We start from the raw sequence: 9,895 nt of genomic DNA on the forward strand, positions 1-9,895 counted from the left end.
TAGCAGGCTAGATCTCCATGGTAACTTAGGCTGTGCGGCTAACCTGGTCGGGACCAGGTTAGGTTGCAGTTCAAGAGCTCANTCAGTGTGGGTGGTTTTACTGAAGCAGACAAACTTGAAAGCGTACTTATCACATGTTAGGCGACAAACTGCTTTTGAAGGAAAAGAGCTACTTCATCTGTGTGTGTGTGTGTGTGTGTGTGTGTGTGTGTGTGTGTGTGTGTGTGTGTGTGTGTGTGTGTGTGTGTGTGTGTGTGTGTGTGTGTACAGTATGTGTGTGGATGTGAGTGTGTATATGTTACATAGGAACTGTTGAAAAAATATATATGCATGTCCCTTCTCTTTGTGTGTATGAGGAACATGCATGTTTCCTGTGTGTAGGCATTCATAGGAGAGATTAGTCTTATTCAGCTTGTATTCACCCACATCATTATTTTGTTAATACACACAAATTAATCCGAACTTGATACATTTCCACCTGTCCACCCATCTTGTTCTACTTAGTACAAAAGGGAGCAAAGACATGTGTTAGCCCTTGTTACAGGCCTAGTATCTATTTTCTATGTGAGCAGATCAATGCTAGACAGGTATAGACCTGAATGAAATGCTAATGCTAATCCTATTAACATTCCAGGCATGCCGAGTGGCTTGTCATCTTATTTAGGAAGATCCAACCAAAGGCATTCATCAGAGCATTGATATCATCACACATTATATGAACAGCTGCATATATTTTTCATAGGGTTGACATTGTAAGGAGATGCAAGTGTAGCGCCACATAAATCAAACTGACAATACAATGGACCTGAAATGGATCAGGGTAAAAGAGGATAAAAGAAGCAGCATGCATATTTTTCGCAAACGCATGCACGCACGCATGCACACATGCCAGACACACATGCGCACGCACACAAAATCTCTTGTCTCTTTTCATAGCTAAATGAAAATGTTCCGCTTCTTCCATGGTTCATTTGTTTGGTATGCAATTAGTCTATTCTATTTCACAAATCAATGAATGACCAATCTTCCACTGGTCTTTGAAAATCAGTTATTATTTCTGAGAAATTAGACTTTTATGACCTTGTGGTCAGAGAAAAATAATTGATACATTTTAAATGTTACCGAGGTCAATATGAGAATAATATTCAGTTTAGTAACTATATTGGTGACTGTACTGTTGAATACTTTCAAAGGAATTGAAGAATCTCAAAGCCTTTTAACTAATGCAGACAAGGGCTACTGCACTGATCTTAGTCACTGACTCCCATGAAAACACTTTTCTTCTCTAATCATGAGGAATGATTTCTAAACACGATATAGCTTCATTGCTACTGTCTATTCTGTTTGATAATCCTTTGGTTTTTACTGCGTTGAAGATTTCTTTGCGTCATTACCATTGGTTTTAAGTGAAAGCACAATAAGTGCTGAAACCAAATCTTCAAAGCATAGTGTGCTGCTACCAAGGCTCCACTCATTTGTTGCTGTTAATCCATTACATGATATCTATAAAAAATACAATAATCTTTCATACATTTTAAAAGGAAATTCAGAATAAATGAACTTTAATAACAAAGCAGGGCTTGAAGACATTTAAATCAGGAGGTTTAAACTAATTATGCTGTTTTGTATAATTCATGCAAGAGAGGTAAGAGGTTATCTTTAATTATTCACTTTAATTATTTGTAGAAGTTCTTTCATTTTGAAAAAAATGCTATCAGTTAAAAAGAAGGTTTATCTATACATGGTCTGTTACATTGACATATGTATCCAAGGTCTGTAAACAAGACAGGTATAGCTATACTATCTAATTAACTCAAAACTACAAGCCATCCACACTTTTCAAAAGATTCTGAATATGGCAGCTAATTCTCTATCTCTTCATCATGGTTTTATATTAGCAGTGCATGACCGAATCAATGTATTCATCTTTTCGAATGCCTGCAGTGTGCTGGAAGATCAAATGTATATTTTTCATAGGAACTTTGCCAGACCTCTAAAATTATTTCATCTTTTGAACCAACCAATCTCAATAGATTTGAAGTCAAGGACACTTATTGTGGAAATTCTCTTACAGGGCTGAGCTGTTGTGCATTTCTAAAAACATTCTATATCATTCACTGTCTTTGGCCAGAGAGCAGGGATTTATATAAAGAACAGGCAGAGCGAAAGTAGATGGCATTTTATTTCCTGCAGGAAGAGAGAGGGTGCAAGATGGAAAGAGTATGGAGTACAGTATGTCTTCTGTCTCCTATTCGTTGAAAAACAATTTTGGTGCAGAGGTCATTATTTAGTCTTGTGATCTACCCAGTGCTGCAGAAGCCATAATGAAAAGTGCCTTAAACCCCTTCCCTGTGTGTCACTTTTAGTTAGACAATATGATGGATGGTCCATTTTACAGCCTATTTCATCCGCTGTGCTGTTCTAAACTGTATTTTCAGGGTGCTTTTACTTGAAACATCCATTTTTGTGTGACATGGTTATTCATCAGGGAGGAGGTTCAAATGCACCAAGGCTTCCAGGAAGGTGGGGAGAGAGGCATGAACCCCATCACAGCCGAATCCTCTTCCTATTTCTCAGTCTCATCTTGTCCTCCTAAAATGCACTTAATGTGCAGATATTTGGTACCTTCAACAGTGTACTGTACTTGACTCTAGCAGAGGTAATCTAACATCCTACATAACCTTGCTGATGGCACACCAGAGAAGCATTATGATATTGACAAACGACAAGTATTCAGCATTTGTCAATTGTTAAAAAAAAGAAAGGGAAAGGAAAAACAATCTGCCATGCCGTCTCTCTCCTGATTCAATCAGAGCAGGCCTGACATCCCTTCTTCTTGTTTATAAACTATTCCCTTTCACTTTGTGACACTCTGATGGGGTGGGCAGGGTAATGAGCAGACCTTCGGTAGGGATGTGTGCATAGCTAGTCATACAGTCCTCCAGGTCACACTAACACAGAGAAGGAGCATTAAAAAAGAGCCCAGGGACCTGGAGGGGGGTTTATGTCGTTATGAAGTCTCATCTGTGTCCAGTTGTGAAAATTATGGCTGTAATTTCCATTCTGTCTGATAAATGGCATCTACAGTTTTTACTTGGGTGATTGCCTTCCATAAATCTCCTCAGGTTAAACAGTATACTCTGTACTGATAGCACTTAAAAAGCAATCTCCTTCTCTAATGGCATCTTGTGTGCTTTAGTTCATAAGGTACAGTAGACTCAAAATAGTCCAATAGAAACTCACCTAACAGTATTTCATGCTGATGAACGTTTGTATTTATATTACATTTATGCAATATTCTGTCCCAACCAGACACAAGCAGTGATATTAGAGCTCAATGTTCGCAGATGAACTGCATTTGAGAAACATGCGTGAAAGGGGCCTCTAAATGTGAGTTGTTTCACATGTCACTACCCTGCACACAGGCAGACGCACAACCAGTCACCAGTTCACTCCGTACAGCAATATACTGTACCATACCAGTGTCCTGCCCCAAAGGAAGGTCATGTCATCCGAGGCCATGGTTGACGCATCGCTCTGGGGTGTTCACACATCTGGACCCCCTCGCCATGCCCCCCTGCTGGTTCCCACAGGCAGAATAGCCCTTGCATAGACCTTTGGACATCACTGTGTCGTAGCAGCTGGGGACTACACATGTCTTTTCTCCTACCCTGTCAGCAGAAGGTCAAGGTCCCACAACACCAACTGACACTCACACACAGGAGCGACATGCACACATTTTCCAACCATTTCCTACTGTAACTGTACAGATCTCTCTCTCTCTTTCTCTCTCTCACACATACACTCACACGCACACACATACACTCCATTGTATTCTATTATGTTCCCAAATGGTAACTGGACACTGTAGCACCACAGGGGAGATGTTGACCCTATTTGAGTATAGAGTAACCTGTGCATCTGTCTGCAATACAACAGGAAGATGGCTGCAAGGTATATGCAGAGCAAATTGTGTATGCAGAAGAGATTTTTTTAAGCACTGCATCACTTGAGTTACCAGCCTTATGGCAGGGCAACATGTTTTACGTTAGAGATTGAGGGCACGCTTTAAAAATGATGCCTTACTTTTTTCTGATTAAAATAAATCAAAAGGTACATATTTATTTAATTTGTTGTAACTAAGATGTTGAAGATTTGTGAATGCGCTGCATGCCCGCCTTTGTCTGACAGACATCTGGAGAGGCATCATAAACAGGTACCAAAAGCACTTATTGTAACAGCAGCTGGCAGATTTATAATGATGGATCATTTTAGATAGTCAAGCTCGTCTGGCCTGATACTCCAGAGGTATGAAGTGCATCAGTGCTTTCAAGAAAAGAAAAGAAAAAGACAGATGGAAAGAACGACAGCCTCAAAGAAATAATGATTTCATTTTCAAACATTCTTTAAATATTTTGCTGTATAAAGTAATTCATTGATCCAGCACATGTATTAAAAAGACCGATCGGTTAAAGTGAGAAGAGCAACCGATAATACCAATGTTGGACAACACGGATCTATGATACATTAGACTTCTCTTTATTTACATTCACTCAAAAGTCAACTCAGGTAATACAGTTGATTTATGTTTGCTAGTAGATATCCTTGAATTCCTTTAATCTTAGTGATTGAATTCCAATGATTTATGCATTTATACATGTCAGTCAATTGCAATACAGTACAATGCATTATGCTACAGCAAATGTGAAATGTAAACCTTTTTTAGAAGATTGTTTCGGAACAGGGGAGATAATATTAACAATACAGCACATTGATTCCTCCATTGCAATGAATCATTCATTCATACCATTACCACTTTTTCAAAGGGTGCTTCGGAGATACAGATGGAGACATCAGGTCATAATACAATTTGCAGACAGCCTGCCCGTGAGCATAATGGAATCTTGTCACTCGGACGGAGCAAAATTGGAATTAATTCAATTTGCCACAGTGACAAGTCAGACTTTGATTAAAAAGGACTTGCAGACAATGGCCTGGTGCTAATGACTATTGTTTGGGTGTCAGTAAAAAAACAGAAGTCTGCTTGGTTGTCAGTGTGCCTTGGTTTATTGATTACAATTTTGACTGCGACATCCCCTGCATGACTTTTCAGTAAACAACTGTGGCTGCTAATGCCGGTGATGCGCTGAGTCCAATGTTAGCGGAATACAAAGTATTCCGAATTATCTGCATTTGCTTTTACTGTGTCTAGGAAACAAAGGCTCAACAAATAAAAGGAACAATTACAGATAATGATCTCACCGTACAGTAAATTGAAACTCTTACACTGCAGCTCGAGATCATTACAATGAACGTATAGGTTTGAAAAAAGGCAGTGTTCATAGAATGTCGTTGTTTACCTCCAGAGCCATTAAGGCTCATGCATTTCTTTTTCTCCCCACTCCTCTCCCCTTCAAATCATCCAACTCCACTCCCTCCCTTTTGGACCTGTGAATAACCTCCTATCGTTTACAATAAGCTCTCCTCAGAGAGCTTAGTAATATGATGATGCTGTATTTCAAAAACTAGGTGGTATAAAACAATAGCACCAAGTAAAAAATGGAGTAGGGCCGAAACAGAGGCTCTGGTCGACCATACATCACAGTATAGATGCAGGACAGGGAAATTCGCTGACATCAGGCCTCTATCTACCTTTCTTACCCTCCATGGACACTTCATAAAACAGAACGGTGGGTGTAAATTTAGAGGATGCAGCCGTAAACAATAGGCCACTGGGAAAAGTTAAGAGAGTTCAGCTCGAATAACAGTTTAGCCAGGAGAACCTGCTGATGATGAATAGGTTTGTTTGTCACCTTTCTTCCCTCTCCGGGGAACAATGATATGGATCACAGAGGGAGAGAGGGAAAAGGGATACAGGGGGAAAGAAAAACAGCATCCTAAATAAAACCATATCAGCCAGCACAGAAAATAGCTGGTCTGTGAACCTTTAACCGTCCACCCAAATGTGGCATGTGAGATTTTGTTATTTTTCTAGATGGTGCTATTATTCAGTTGTCATGTAGGACCACAGTACATATTTTGGCCACACAGTAAATCATTATTGAGTGGTTTGCTTTCCTTACTGTTGAAATTACTTTGTGAAACATAGCGCTCACAGCAGGCATGTGTATCCTGCATTAGCATGCCAAAAAAATGCACACTCACACACAACCTTTAGTTTATTATAGCTTGCAAGCCAGATACCTCTAAGGACATACAGATAACAAACAAGCGCTCTGGAGAGTGCACTGTTCATTCAGTTCAGAACATGGCATAGCTTAACAAAAACTGTATCACTGTTTCTGCAAAAATAATTATTGTGTGTAATTTTAGAGCTGTTTGAGTAAGAGACGAAGAGGGAGAGAGAGAGAGAGAGAGAGAGAGAGAGAGAGAGAGAGAGAGAAACTATGTCTGTAAGTGAGCAGTATCTTTCAGAGTATCTCAGGGGAAATGTGGTGTTTTAGATAATGACAGGTCCCTCGTATTTGCTGATATGGTTCTGCATTATGCCATGAACAAAACCTCATCACCATTCTCAGCCTGGCTGTTGTCATCTATCAGCAACACACACTCTGAATAGGTAAACACAATTTCTGCAAGGCTATAAAGCATAAAAGAATCGGGTGTAATGATTATGATAATGGTGTATGTGTATGCACCGATTTATGCCACCAGTTTTACTGATTCAGCCTGAAGATCATACGTTTGTAAAATAACAGAATTCTCTATGTTACTGCTGGAAAAGGCAGTACTGTGAGGAATTGATTGACATATGTATCAGAACTCACATACACTCGACCAGACAGTTTTTAGTCAAACTGAAAAATGAGACAAAACAATCTTTAACCCTAAAGGAAATGTATTTTGAGAGAAACAAGCAAGCACACAATGGTACGTAGGAGTTGTTGTTTGTTAAATGTACCTGATATTTGTAGCTATTTTGCCTAAACAACTACCAAATTGTTATAGTTTAACCGCACGTTTTTTATAAATATTATTAATGAAAGTAAACTTAATATGATATTTTTAATGGCAGAGTACATTACACCTCATGAATTGACAGTTAGGCCAGATAAGAGAAATGTTTAAGCACTGTTCACTGGTTGAATATATCAATAAAGCTACTGTATACAGTTTGAATGAAAAGATTTATAGCTAGTGGCTGTACATTTTGAAGATTATAAAATCTATTTAGTTTTAATGGATTGTAGGAGGATACAACTCACTTCAAGGTGCAATCTTCTCACGTAAATCTATGTAGTAGAGTGGAAATAAACTTGGGATGCTTGTCCTGATGATGGATGAGGTTTCTGTCATGGAAAGGGCATACTTCACTGTTGTTCCACTGAGTGCTGTTTTGAGAAGCATATCTATTGTCAAAGACCAAATGCCTTGTCCTTCAAATAAACCCGGGAGTAAGGTTTGGAATGCAATACAGAGGCTATGGTCGAAGTGCACATTTCACAAAAAAATCTAATGCAATGCTTTGTAACAGCAGAGACAGGAGAGGCTTGCATATCCTGTCTCAAATCTGAGGGAAGCTGTTTGCACTGTCTTTCTGTGTTAAGATCAAGTGCATGCTTGGAGGAGGGATAGGCAATAGGATATAGAAGTCGCAGCCTTGCCCTTTGCAGTTTGTGGACTGATCATGAGAAAGGCATCTTCGGTAACTGAACAAAATACATATTTTGAGACACTTGAAAGATATGAACCTTGAAATCACTGTGCCCCGGAGACTCAAAGAAAAAATAAAACTGTGAAAATGTGTTTCACTCACTCTTTCACGCTATCTCTGACACACATCCAAACAAATTTTTTTTATTACCAGGATCAGAACTTTCTTTTACTAAATTAGACTAAGGAATAATCTATAGTTTGTCAGAGATTAAGGGACTCACAGGGCTGTTCACAATAAAAAAACAACTAAAAAAACCCTCTATTTTACTCAAACATTAACTATAGCGTTTATGCTTTAGTGTTGTTAAAGGCATCTAAATTACAGATGGATATCAAAACAACACGTATAGAATAGAAATGACTGACTCAGTGCCCAAGCAATATGAAGGTATCATTTTGCAACAGCAGCATACTGTGAGACTCAATAATATATAATTTCATAGTCCCATTAAAATATGCAGATCACACACCCACCCACACACACACACACACTACACACACCCACCCANGGACTCCACTTCAAATAAAACAACAATAAGACATACGTGCTACTCTTGGCCCACAGAGGGACATGTCTTTCCAGCTCGTCCCTATCTGTCTCTCTGTCTGTATCTGTGCGCTCATGGAGCCTCCTGCATCTTTCCCCCCCTTCTTCTTGACCCTCTTCTATCCCAGGTGTGAAATCATCATCTCTCTCATCATCTGAGAGCTCAACATCTGAATCTCCCTGAACTATCTGGTACAGAGAATGTCTGCTTCAGTTCCGTCTCCTGCAACAATATTATTGAGTCATTAAGTCCATGAAGATGGCCCTGACGTCCACTAGAATGGACATTTATAAAAGAGCTGTTATTTGAAAACTTGAATTATTTAATTGCTTTCAGAACTAATTATATAATTCCTCACATGTTAATAAACAAGAACATATAGGATTTTCCTGGTAAAAATTACAATTATTCAACAATATTTGACTTCTCCTCCCGCTTCTATAACATTTTGTTTTTGGTATGGCAGCCATTTTGGATGAAAAGAAAGAGGAACTTCCCAGCATGCAATTTTAACCAATGACATATCACTGGAAAGACCAGGATGTCCTCTGTACAGTACATCAGAGATTGATAGAGTAGCTCAAAAGAGTAAAAGGAGATGCATGTTAACAAAATGTCCACTACAGAGGACATTTTCAATGGGCTGGGTCCCAGGAGCATATAAATGATAAACAACTTTAAATAATTTGAAGACATTTAAACACTAGTTTTTCCTTGAGTTACAAGGAAAAACTGCCTGAAACACCTTGATTTAGCTATGTGTACTTCTATAACACAGTGACACCAAAATGTCATACTTGAGCTGCTATTTGCGCTCCAACACATTTACTGCATTTACTGATTGATCCATAAGTTAAAGGGTCCGATTCATGTTTGTTGATTTTTAACAAATTGACAATATTTAAGGAAATTGGGTCATGAAACTCGCCAAAGTGAGAAGAGACAGCAGTTGTTTAGTGTTGTAAGTTATTTTGTCTTCACCTCCAAAAACTATTTGGATGCTAAGTCAATGCAAAGCTTCAACTGATAAAATCTTGATTGTTTAAAAGTGGCATTTATGCAGAGCGTTCCCGCCACCTCCCCCTGAGGGTGGAGGAGCTTCAGTTCCTCACCTCTGGGTCCAGATGGCGTAGGCTCGAGTGTTCAGCGCGTACTCCAGCTCGAAGCGGGACCGCAGCGCAGCGACTTGACTCCGCCCGGGGCCGCCGCGCCCCAGCAGGCAGTCGGAGGAAGAGGAGGGAGACAGGGAGCCGCTGCTGTTACTGGAGGCCGGGGACATCAGCTGATCAACAACAACAACAACAGTAAATAACACACTGCAGGGATACAAAGGGGGACAGTCAGGAAAATGTGGGATAGTAATTAGAATAATTTTTTTACAAGGGGGAAATTGGATTTTGTAACAGTTGCTCCATTTAAGAATAAGTACATTTATATTTATCAGGGTTTTAAATGCTGGTGGGTAAATAAGTCCAAGTGCCAGTCTGTTATATTATCTTTTATATACCTCAACGTTGCACAAGCATTCCTCCAGGTTGGAAACCACTTCAGAGAACTCAGGCCTGTCCTGAAATTTGAAAAAAAGCAAACTATAATATATTTCTGTTTCAATGCTGAACAATCAAAAGCATTGTGTGTATCCAACACACACACACACACACACACACACA

This window comes from Notothenia coriiceps, unplaced genomic scaffold, assembly GCF_000735185.1.
Source record: "Notothenia coriiceps isolate Sejong01 unplaced genomic scaffold, NC01 NC01_scaffold00037246, whole genome shotgun sequence".
Classification (NCBI taxonomy): Eukaryota; Metazoa; Chordata; class Actinopteri; order Perciformes; family Nototheniidae; genus Notothenia; species Notothenia coriiceps.